Raw genomic sequence first — 13,608 nt, forward strand, 5'->3', positions numbered from 1 at the left:
ATTACGAGAAGTCAAAATATTTCAGAAAAAAAGTCGTAATATTTTGAGAATAAAGTCAAAATGTTTTGAGAATAAAGTTGAAATATTTCAAAAAATATAGTTAAAATTAGGAAAATAATGTCAAAATATTTTGAAAAAAAAAGTCGTAATATTTCGAGAATAACGTAAAAATATTTGGGAAAATGTCAAAATGTTTTGAGAATAAAGTTGAAATATTTCCAAAAATATAGTTGAAATTACAAGAATAAAGTCAAAATATGAAAATAAAGTCAAAATTACAAGAATAAAGTCAAAATATGTCTAGAAAAAAGTTGAAATATTAAAAAAAATTAGTTGAAATTACAAGAATAAAGTCAAAATATGAAAATAAAGTCAAAATTACAAGAATAAAGTTGAAATATTACGAGAAGTCAAAATATTTCAATAAAGTCAAAATATTTCAGAAAAAAAGTAGTAATATTTTGAGAATAAGGTCAAAATGTTTTGAGAATAAAGTTGAAATATTTCAAAAATATAGTTACAATTAGGAAAATAAAGTCAAAATATTTTGAGAATAAAGTCAAAATTACAAGAATAAAGTACAAATATTACGAGAATAAAGTCAAAATATTTTGAAAAATAGTCTATATTTTAAGAATAGTCGAAATTATGAGAAAAGTCGAAATATTTAAAAAATAAAGTTGAAATTACGAGAATGAAGTCAAAATATTCAATAAATAGCTCAAATGAATGATCAAATGAATAGCTCTTTTATGTATAAAAAAAGAGAAATCAAAATATAATGTGGAAATTTTCTATTTAAATGAACAATAGAAAAAAAAATACAATTAATTAATCCCCCCAAAAAATCAAAAAGGGAATCGAGTATCAAATGTTCTAGCATTAAAAACACATCAGTTGTTCATTGCATGATAGAGCATTACTGTACAATCATATCTGTAATATAACAGCTGTGTTTGTTTGTAATGAAAAATATATACAGTAATTAATAAATTTTTAATAATCATTAATTATAAATAAATGACTCATTAATAAACGCTAGAGAAACACACCTGTTCCACTTTTAGACTCATGAAGACGGCTGCTGAACTGCTAGTGAATTATTGAGCGGTTAACCCGAGACAGACTGCACAGAAACATCATAGAGTACACACAATACTTCACAGGAGGAATTTATAAAAGCTAAAGTGTGTTTTCAGCGGAGCACTTCCTGCGCTCGCAGCCTCTGGACAGGAAGCATTAAGAACAGCTGTAGCTGAATGAAGACAAACGGAAGACAAGCGCGCTTTCCAGTAGAGCCGAAGCTGCTTACAAGATAAATACAGCGAGGGCCACCCTTCAGCCGTGATGAACGAGCCCTCGCGCCGCCCCGCCGTCCTCAGGTGAAACATCGCTACGTATTTACACCGTCAGTGTTTGCATTTACAAAACCACACGCTCTTTATTCTGCCTGGATAAAGGCAAAGGAAGTAAAAAATACTGCAGTTGTGACCTCTGACCCCAGACCAGCTTTACAGCAGCTCCAGCACATACAGACCATCACTCACTGTCACTGAGACACTGCCTGTTTTAAAGAAGAAAACAGACTAAAAAATCAAATGATAAATGATGTTTGGAATGGGATTAAAGTTGCATGTAACTGGTAAAGGATAAAACACTTGTAGCACCGAGATTGATTGACAGGTGAGTGGGCGGGCCTTCGCTGCTGCTTAAACACATGGAAATGGATGTGAAAGCTTGTTTCAGTCACTGAATTAAAAAAAAAACACAGGAAAGGTCATTTGAGATTATTTATCTCACAATTCAGACTTTTTCTTACAATTCTGCAATATATAAACTTGCAATTGTGAGAACAAAAGTCAGTGGTGGAAAAACTAAACAGATTTGCAAGATATAAAGTCAGAATTTCAATTTCTCGGAAGAATTTCTCAGAATTGTGAGTTTTGCAATTCTGGGTTTATATCTCGCCATACTTTTTCTGACCATTCTGACTTGCAATTTTGAGAGAAAAAAAAACTTAATTGTACAAAAAAGTTGCAATTACCTTTTTTTTTTTTGGTTCCATAGTTTTGAAATTGGGGTACAAACCAGGGATATTATTATTAACTAAAACCAATTTAATTTAATAAAATAAAATAAAAAATCATTACTTAAAATAAAAAGTTTTATGATGGTGTTTTAGTCAAAATGACGGGAATAAAGTAAAATTATTACGAGAATAAAGCCGAAATATCGAAATATTTTGAAAATACGACGAATCGAAATGACAAGAATAAAGTTGAAATGTTCAGAGAATAAAAGCCGAAATGATGAGAATAAAGTCGAAATATTACAAAAATAAAGTTGAAATATCAAAATATTTTGAAAATACGATAAATTGAAATTACAAGAATAAAGTTGAAATGTTTAGAAAAAAAGTTGAAATTACGAGAATAAAGTTGAAATATTACAAAAATAAAGTCAAAATATTACGAGATTAAAGTCAAAATATTTTAAAAATAAAGTCAAAATTATGAGAATAAAGTTGAAATATTTAAAAAATTAAGTCAAAATATTCTGAGAATAAAGGTGAAATATTCATGGAATAAAATTGAAATTACAAGAATAAAGTGAAAATGTTTTTAGAATAAAGTCAAAATATTCTGAGAATAAAATTGAAATTACGAGGATAAAGTCGAAATTATGAGAGAAGTCAAAATATTTCAAGAATAAAGTTAAAATTACAGGAGAACAGTTAAATCTCGTAATTCAACTTTATTCTTGTAATATTAACTTTTTTCAACCCCATTCTCATAGTATTTTGACTTTATTCTCACAGTATTTCAACTTTATTCTCATAATTTCGACTTTATTCTTGAAATATTATGACTTTAACATCGTAATCTTAGATTTATTTTATATTTTTATGTGGTACTGAAGCACTATCATAATGTTAGCTTGATTAAAATAAAATGTAACAAAAAACTTAAACATATTATATTCAATTTAGTAGCCAAAAGCAACATTTTTGTTATCTGAAATAAAACAATTGTTCATTAAAAAAAAAAAAAAAAAAAAAAAATATATATATATATATATATATATATATATATATATATACATATATATTAGCTAGTTGCCAAGGGAAGAATTGTCATTTTCAAGTTTAGGTTTAAGTACTAAAACAACCAAAACCAGATCAACTAAATTTATAACCTAACAAAAACTATAATGAAATTTAAAAAATGCAATTAAAATGAAACAACTACTAAAATGACTAAAATTTGAATTGAAATTAACATGGAAATTACATGAAACCATGCATGAAAATATTAAAATAAAATCTAATTCTAAATATGAACAAAAACTAAAATATATCAGTGCTACTAAAATAACATTACAGCATTGATCTTTTCTCTTAAGCCAGTCAGCAAGTATCCAGATCATCGGTGTGTTTACACAAGAACGCACCACTCATGTTCTCCAGAAAATGTAAAAACCGCGTCTGAATGCTGTATTTGTGTGTTTTTCTGTGTGCAACAGCACAAGCAATTACAGCGCCACACATAAAGCCAGCGTCCATCCGTCTGTGCCGCTGACTGTCCCGCAGCGAGACCGAGGTCAACATCAGGTGCGCCGGCCACCCTAATTACAACCAAAACACATGCGGCGGGGGCGTCCTGGGGTTCAGAGGTCAGAGGTCGAGCAGTGGGGGTGGGGACAGTGTACGGCCCACTGCATCAGAAACAGCATTCAGTTTCTCTTTAATCCAGTCAATGCATATGAACACATACCGCACTGATGCTGAGGACGATGAGTGGTCAACCAGAAACGCTCAGGAAACGTCTTCATAACCTGTGACACACAGAATTAAACAGATGTTATTGTTCGTTTGCAATTCCCACTCACTCCCCCATCGGACTTGCTTTTAAAACAGAAACAGGTCTTCCTTTGGTTCAACACTTTACCTGTTTACGGCGGCTGTAAAACAGAGCTGCTAAATTACTCATCGGCCCTCTCGAGGCAGACGAGTCCAAACAAAGCAGAGTTTTTCGTCCGGAGTCTAAAAATAAGCCGATGCTAAAGGTTTCCTGCAGGCCCTTAACCTTTCCCAAAGTTGTAGATGAAATGTCAGCTGGAGACCCTCAGGTATAAGTTAGCCGGCTAACCAGACAGCAGCACCATATGAATCACTGTCATTCTAAATGTAGAATCAGCAATTCTAGAGCCGTCCTATCTGGAAACGGAAAGGCGAGGAAGAGGCGCTCCAGGAGCTTTGCTATTGATTTTTCTCCCAAACAAAGAGACTTTCGCGAATACATGATACATCATAATCATGCAATTTGTACCTTTGCGTCAACCGGGGAAACGCAACTTAGACGTGGATCTGTTCGGAAACGCTTTGAGTCCGATTTTACTGACGGGAACTGAACGAACGTCAGAAGTTTTGGAAGAACCTTCAGAAGAGAAGCATGCGATGTTGTGTCAAACTTCATCACATTTCTCTCTGGAATATGCGTCTACCGTAAAATGACCGGAAACATACTTTAGGTCAATTTACATCATTTCACTCAAATCAATATTTGGACTTTTTAGCCTACTATGGTTACTATTTTGCCTAACTTTTTGATACAATATTTTAACTACTAGATATAACCATACAATTCATTAATGACAGTACATTGCAAGTGTTCTGAAATGTTTAAATATGCAAATTATGCATTAAAAATGCACTCATTTGCATATACTTCCAGAACATAAATCTGAACCTTGGATTAATCCAGATTTATAATTTTAGGAGTGAAACGTTGTAAAAATCAGTGTGAATGATATACAAACTTTCAAAATATAGAGAGGAATAAAACTGTAAAGTTTGGTGTTTGTAGGAGAAAAACACTTTAAAAATATGGATTGGAATTAAGTCTTAAATAGCACAAGTATATTTGTAGAAATAGACAAAAATACATTGTATGGGTCAAAATTATCTATTTTTCTTTAATGCCAAAAATCATTAGGGTATTAAGATCGTGCTCCATGAAGACATTTTGTACATTTCCTATCGTAAATATATCAAAACTTAATTTTTAAACTTAAACTTAAGTTTTTAGCCTATTTTTACTATTACTATGATTACTATTTAGCATTTTTACACAAATTTTTTAACTACTAGATATAACCATACAATTCATTAATGACAGTACATGGCAAGTGTTCTGAAAAGTTTAAATACGCAAATTATGCATTAAAAATGCACTCATTTGCATATACTTCCGGAACATAAATCTGAACCTTGGATTAATCCAGATTTATAATTCTTGTTTGATTTTGTTAGAATTCAGAGGGGATTTTTGGATCAGTCAATCACATATTCACCATGTTTTTAAGAGTGAAATGTTGTATAAATCAGTGTGAATGAAATATGAAAATACTTTAGAATATAGCGAGGACTACAACTGTAAAGTTTGGTGTTTGTAAAAGAAGAACTCATATTGTAAGAGAATTAAGTATGGATTGGAATTGGATAAAATGCAATACAATAGACAAAAATACATTGTATGGGTCAAAATTATCCATTTTTCTTTTATGCCAAAAATCATTAGGATATTAAGACCGTTTAGCCTACTATGATTACTTTTAAGCCTTATTTATTTGATACACTATTTTAACTACCAGATATAACCATACAATTCATTAATGACAATACATTGCAAGTTTTCTGAAATGTTTAAATCTAATTTAAAATGCACTCAGTTGCATATACTTCCAGAACATAAATCTGAATTTTACATTAATCCAGATTGATAATGGGTCAAATTTATAGATTTGTCTTTTATGCCAAAAATAATTAGCATATTAAGATCATGTTCCATGAAGATATTTAGTGAATCGTCTACTGTAAATATATCTAAACTTATTTTTTGATTAGTAACATGCATTGCTAAGAACTTCATTGCTTTGTGACTGGTTTTGTGGTCCAGGTTCACAAATGTGCATTTTCTTTCCACTAGTTTGAAAGAAGACATGATATAGAAGCAAAATAGACCTTAAAAACTGACCGGTGCATGAAAACACAATGTTTTACCTCTAGTGTCTTGTTCTAGCATCTAATTGTGAATTCATTTTCTATAATGCAGTTATGAAGTAATTCCAAGTCGAAAACATCAGTTTACTCTATAAAACACACGGCAATGTCAGCTTGAGCGGTTTTAATTAAACATTCACATTTCCACCTCTGGAGGTGAATTAATTTTGACTAATGAATCAGTCTGTCATCTGACAGCAGATGTTCGGACAGCAGACTGAAGATCTCAGACGCTCGTGTGTGTTTGTGCATCAGTATTAGTGATGCTCGTTCTATCTCTCTCTCTCTCTCTCTCTCTCTCTCTCTCCCAGCATCCCCGGCGCTCGGTGCCACGCTGCATCACACCCAGTTTGCCTCCCTGTTCCCGGACAGTCTGAAACACTTTTCCTGATCTCGTTCATCTTGATGGATTGTCAATATATGGATCGTCCCGCTCTCTAATTCAGTGAAAAAATCTAGTTTTCCATTAGTCTCTGCCTTTCTAATTTTCACTGCTGCTTTGCCACGTGTAATTATTAAAGGCAGATTCAAGAAAGCAATTACTGAACCTCGGTTTGTATCTTTGAAATCTTAATAAGAAGAAGAAGTTGTGCCGGGAGAGCAGCTCGGAAAGACTCTGGGCTTTTCTGTAGAAGAGAGACTCGATCGGGCCGTTAAACAGAAAACACATCAGAGCTGCTGGTGTTTATGAGGCGGCCGAACAAAACTAAATATTGCATTCCTTGCAATAAAACGTGGGGAATTACTTCAGCCCATTTCAGATTATGACTTTCCCTAATGTTAATAATCAATATCGTTTTAGCATATGTGAGCACTTTTGTGTCATTGACGGCAGAACGATGTCAATAAAGGAGTTTACAGAACAGGTCAAAGGTTAACAGAGCATCATGGCCATTGTAATATAATCTTTCATAAGATTTCGGAATAGTTTGTGATGAAAAAAAAATTAAAAATGAAACAACAGAGCTTAATTTTTAACATAAAAACAGCAGACATTTGTAACTTGCTTCAATTTAATTTGCTTCCAGTTATTTCATGCTGCTTTATATTGCAAACAAGTGTTTTATTATTGATATGTAAATAGTTTTAGCGTTGACTAAACTTTGTTTTTCTTCTAGCTGTTTACCAATAGAGTCTAATAAAACAGAATTCTAGCACAAAATCATATGATGCATAAATATGCAAACAATGCATTATCTTATTAAATATGCATTCATTTGCATAAAGATCACTGGATAAAGCCAGATTCATTCATAATTATTTGATTTTTTTTTTTTTTACATAATTAAGTTTTTCATTTTATCACTCCAAAAATCAAAAAATACTGTCAACAAACACATTTCCACCATGTTTATAGAAGTAAAATTGTTTTAAATCAGTGTGAATAAAATATGAACATACCTTCAGAATATAAAGAGGAATAAAACTGTAAAGTTTGGGGTTAATAAGAGAAAAAAAAGTGCATTAAAATAGATAAAGTGCAATGAAATAAACACCTTAACTTGTGTTTTGCATGTTTTTGTTTCTAATAAAACAGAAATCTTGCACATTTATAGAAAATAGCTGAAAAATAGTTCCTTAGTACTTTTGTCTTGTTTGCCAGTACAAATATCTAAACAAAAAAAGTGAATTTAACGGTAAAAGGCTGTAAAAATGCTACAGTAAAAACCTGTTAAATGGTTAACGGTAAGTTTCCCTATTATGAAAAACTGTATTGGACATTGCATGTAATTTTATGGTACTATACCGTTTTCAGAAGTGCAAAAAGAACGTGAAATTGACATTTCCAGAATTCCCTGTCACATTTCAAATCTGATGTTTTTTGTTGAAATAACTGTTTCTACTTAGTTTTTTCTTATCAGTTTTGTACATTAGGGTTGTATGTTACATTTAATGTCGTTGAATTATTATTATTTTTAATTAATTAATTCTTCAAGTCTTTTTTCTGAAAAACGTATCAAAATGAAGCAAATTCACGCATGCAACAGAAAAAATGTCTGCCAATGTGATCAGAACAATAAATACATTTTCACCTTCTTTATTTAAGCTACTTAATTTGGATGTTTAGATGTTTAGATATTTGTACTGGAAAACTAAGGTATAAAAATGTTTGCATTTACAGTATAAATGTACATGATCAAGCTAAAATACTAGTGCAAAAAGAAATGTGACCAGTCGTAAGTATACAGTGACTGGCTCAAAATTATCAGTTTTTCTTTTATGCCAAAAATCATTAGGATATTAATGTTCCATGAAGATAATTTGTAAATTTCCTACCGTAAATATCTCGAAACTTAATTTTTGATTAGTAATATGCATTGCTAAGAACTTCATTTTAACAACTTTTTTTTTTTTTTTTGATTTTTTTCTATCCTCAGAATCCAGATTTTCAAACAGTTGTATCTCAGCCAGATATTGTCCTATCCTAATAAACCATACATCAACGGAAAGCTCTCCATTACAAAAATTATGACTGGTTTTGTGGTCTAGGGTCACAAATGGTCTATTATCCATCATCAGAGCTGAACCGTCAAGACAGCGCAAGCGCTCTTGTGATGGCGATCATCTGTAAATGGATTCATCAGGCTGGTTAAAACGATGCAACTTTAAATGGCAAGACGCCACCGGAATAACAGCAGCGCTGTGGCATCGAACCGGCCATCATCTGTTTTATTGCTGATGGGCTTTTTCCCCGTCCGTAATGTAGCAAAGGGAAACTGTCAGGCTAGTTTCTGACACGCATTTACATTCTCCAATGACAAGTGACACCAGCGAAAGGCCACAGAAAACTGTTTATTGATCAGCGTAAAACTATTCGACGGAGCAGATAAGGTTATAGCTAAAAGAGGCCGATCGCCTTAAAGAACACGACTTCATTACATCACGCCAGCTGTATTTCTGTGGCGTTAAAGAGCCGCTGATTGGTTGGTAAAGATGTTGATGGGTCCGGGCCTGCTGCTCATCGCGCCTATTAACTTCTCGGTGCGGTCGTTCATAATCTCTTGCATACTAAACGGTGAGCGTGTCACGGCGCATTTACGGGGTGAGGGATTGGAAAGCGGCCAGCTAATGAAATGGGAAGAACTCACGGCCAAAGTCATTTGACACTGCCAGCGGCCCGCGTCTCACAATTAAATGAATTCCCACTGCATTCTGACCTTTAGCACAACACAACAAAAGAAACGGCCAGGAATCTCTCATCAGCTGTTGAATCAAAGCAAAAGCGCTTTACATGTCCATAAATTAAAGTCCAGATCAAAGCGGTGAAAACAGCAAACAGGCTCTGAAGTGTGTATCAAATATTTCATGTTTGACTTATAAAAGATATAAAATGCATCCGAAAAGCAAAAGCGTAATGCGTATGCCATAAACATCAAGTGACAGCGGCTGTCAGAGTTCATTAAACGCTCGTCACAAATGATAATGCAGTGCGCACGAGTCAGCAGCCTTGTGTGTGGCTGGAGATTCATTGACGAATGTCACATCGCCAATAGATTTATGTATGCAAATGAGCGTTCGATACTTCCACCGGCGCCTAAATGTACTGTAACGCTCGCCATCCACGTCGGGAGTCAAATAAAATCAAGAAAAAAAACGAGCCGGATCTGATAAAGTAGATAAACCGCCGGGCTGTTTTTCCTTTCGTTCCGGTAAAGTTCGTCTGACGTCTGGAGTTGGTTTTATCGTGAGCGTTTATGACCGTCCTCGTGCTCATATTCTCTGAATTTGCTTAAAGGCTCTCGCGGGAGTTCACAAATTCAAAGCAAAGGTTGCAGTTTGAGTTTAATCATTAGGCCTCGGACAGAAAGTCAATTAGCGGAGATCGATATTTTTAAGAAACATTGAAATCAGGCGAGGGCACGGCTGCCTCTATTAAAGAGCGCTAATGCATGCAAATACACAATTAACAGAGCACAAGCACAGAAACGCAGAAAACAGGAGAAAACGCTGGTCTGCTCTGCTGCTGATGCCATGAATAATGACACTATTGTCTTCAGTAGAGCTGCTTAGAGTTGAATTGAGCTTGTTTCAGAATGGATGAACTTTATACTGCTATTGAACTGAATCGAATCAACGCTGATCTGAGCTGAATAATGGCACTATTGTCTTTTTAGACAAAACTACTGCTTTACAATTGAGCGCAACAGTCGGGTTGAGAAGTAAAAACAGCATTCTTTTTTTTCAATAGGAAACTGATTTTTAACAATAACTTGTAAACCTTTACAGACATACCGAGGTTGTTAATCGACGGCATATGTTTACGTTAAAGTCATCGGCCAGCATTATTTGAATTTGTTTTTAAAATAATACCATTTAACAATGAAATTTGTGGTGAAATTTCTTTTAAATTATGTATTTAAGTCATGTTTCAGGTTTTTATTATAAAAATTGCACAACATTTTTTTTTTTTTATATATATATGAAATATATATGTGACACTGGACCACAAATCTAGTCTTAAGTAGCATGGGTACATTTGTAGCAATAGCCAAAAATGATTTTTCTTTTATGCCAAAAATCATTAGGATATTAAGTAAAAATTGTGTTCCATGAAGGTATTTTGTAAATTTCCTACCATAAATATATCAAAACTTAATTTTTGATTAGTAATATGCATTACTAAGAACTTCATTTGGACAACTTTAAATGCGGTTTTCTCAATATTTAGATTTTTTTTTTTTGCACCCACAGATTCCAGATTTTCAAATAGTTGTATCTCGGCCAAATATTGTCCTATCCTAACAAACCATCCATTAATGAAAAGCTTATTTATTTAGCTTTCAGCTGATGTAGAAATGTCAGTTTCAAAAAAATGACCATTATTCTAAAACTGTGAGAAAATCTAAATCATGAATCTAAATTAAATTTGGAAAGTTGTGTTCCAAATTTGAGGTTGATATCACAAAAACATTTCTAATGTGGTCATTTTGGCATTTTAAGCAGATTTTTAAATCCTCTCCATGCCAAAACCTTTACTGAGTTTCGTACCATTCTAATGAAGTAAAAAATTCTCTATAAAAAAAAAGTAAAGTAATTTCTTTTTGGTTAAAAGATTACTGAACAGCACCAGAGGTCATTTGCAATCCTTCATGGGACTGTAATTCTTTTGTGTTTTGGTCTGATTTTCAAATACTTTATTGCTTTAAATCAAAGTTTGTCAATTGATAGCATATACCATTGATTTTTTTAAAGAAATTAAATGTACTATGTCTTTATTCTATAATGTTTTTTTATCACATATTTTATATGTTTAGGGGATTTATTGTACTAAATTACATTTTTGTAATAGTAATAATTCATTTATTACCTGTTAACCACTTTTTGAGCATTGACCTGAAAATGAAATTTCCAACTTGAACAGTCATAAATCTTGAAAACTTCTGTTTGGTCTCTTTTTTAAGAAAACACTTGGCAGAGAAGATTTTTTTTGTGTGTGAAAAATGCACACTATTAATAACACTATTTTAAAGTTTTATATGAAATATCTATTTTCCAAAACATGTTTTACTCTAAAACTGTGAGAAAATCTTACATCTTAAACAAGTTGTGTTCCAAATTTGAGGTTGATATCACAAAAAAAATTCTAATGTGGTCATTTTGGCATTTTAAGCAGGTGTGACAATTTTTTTCAAATTTTTTTAAAGATTTTAAAATTAATAGTTTAATATTTCTCTGCTGTCTTAAAATTTCAATTAAAAATCACATATGTATATATATTTTTTTTTATTTATTTATTTTTTTTTTAAATGAATATATCTTTGTTTGATAATGTTTGATTATTTCATATTTAGTATTTTTAGGGGATTTTACTGTGCCAAATTACCAGTTAACCACTTTTTGAGCATCGACCTGAAAATGAAATTTCCAACTTGAACAGTCATAAATCTTGAATGTTTCAGAGCACAAACTTAAGTTGGTCTCTTTTTAAAGAAAACACTATGAATTTACAAATTTATATTATTTATTTGTAATTATACACATTTTTATTATGAAAAATGCATAAAAATATTATATTTAAAAAATGTATATAAAACATATATTATTTTTTTAAATTTTGATGAAATATCTATTTTCCAAAACATGTTTTACTCTAAAACTGTGAGAAAATCAAAACCATACATCTAAACAAGTTGTGTTCCAAATTTGAGATTGATATCACAATATATATATATATATATATATTTTTTTTTTTTTTCATTTTTTTAATCATGTCCATGCCAAAACTGGTTTCGTATCACGAAATGAACTAAAAAACATTTTTATTGGTCAAAAATGACTGAACAGCATCAGAGGTCATTTGCAATGCTTCATAGGATTGTCATTCTTTTCTTCATTAAAGCTGTTTTGCACTTTTGTGTTTTGGTGTGATTTTTAAATACTTCACTATAAATCAAAGTTTGTAATGTTGTTATTCTCCTCATAGCTGGATGGTTTGGTTCATGGCTTGTAATGGGGAAAAACAAGGCTGGCACTAATATACTACTGTAATTGGTTTCATATTTAAATAAGTTTGCATTATTGTGTTATTTTCCTGTTTATTAATGTGAAACTGCTTGAAAACTATCTGTATTGTATAAAGCGCTGTAGAAATAAATGTGCCTTGACTTGATTTGTACACCTGTTTAGCCATGACCTCTCATTTTCAATGCACTTTAATAGTCACCCGTGTTTATCCGCATCGAATGCAACACACTCCACATCTGATACGCTGGAGTTTCATCTGCTCCGAGCCTCACGAGAGCCAAACGAGCGCACACGCACACAAAGGTCCGGCCGCAGAAATCATTTCTCTTACCCGCTGAAAATGAGCAGGCATTGGATTATAAAGAACATCACAAACAGATAAGAGAAATGAATTAACACCGGCCTTATCGCGCCGCTTGCCAACTCGATGGTGAACTTCAAATTTGCCAAATCAGGAAACGCACGTGTGGAGCGATTCCTCAAAGAGCCGCAGCAGCTCACGTACTAGAGAAATGAAACAGAAAAACTGAATTTTAACTGAAGTCATGTGATCAAAGTCACTGTTAATTAATATAAAATCACGGAGAGGTAAAAGCTTGTGCGTTATATCTGTAACGGCGGACATAAGGACATAAATAGAGAGGAAATATAAAACATACATATTTCATTTGCAGTTATTACAGCGCTACGAGAGCAAAGAGATGGTTCACCCGCAGAGAACTGAAGATTCGCATTTGCAAGCAGATGATATAGTTTGTGCGGCTGGCATTGGCGTTCATGACAAACTGATGCAATTTCAGCGGTGTCGCGAGAGCGGCCTGATATTTGTCTCGTTCTGGTTCCTCTGAGCTCCAGATTTGAATCGCGGGGGTCCAGAGGCCCTTCTCCTGACAGGACACAAATAATTACAGGCCGCTCTCTTCATTGGCTCTTATATTGCTCCTCTTATCTGAAGGCCTGCGGTGCGTTTGATCAAGTAAGGTCACTGTATTCGGACCATAACACAACATAACACTGCTATTTGGAGATACGATAAATAAAAGCCAGACAACGTTTTATCAGTTGTGTTATGGGCTATGTGT

This window comes from Garra rufa, chromosome 15 (assembly GCF_049309525.1).
Source record: "Garra rufa chromosome 15, GarRuf1.0, whole genome shotgun sequence".
NCBI lineage: Eukaryota > Metazoa > Chordata > Actinopteri > Cypriniformes > Cyprinidae > Garra > Garra rufa.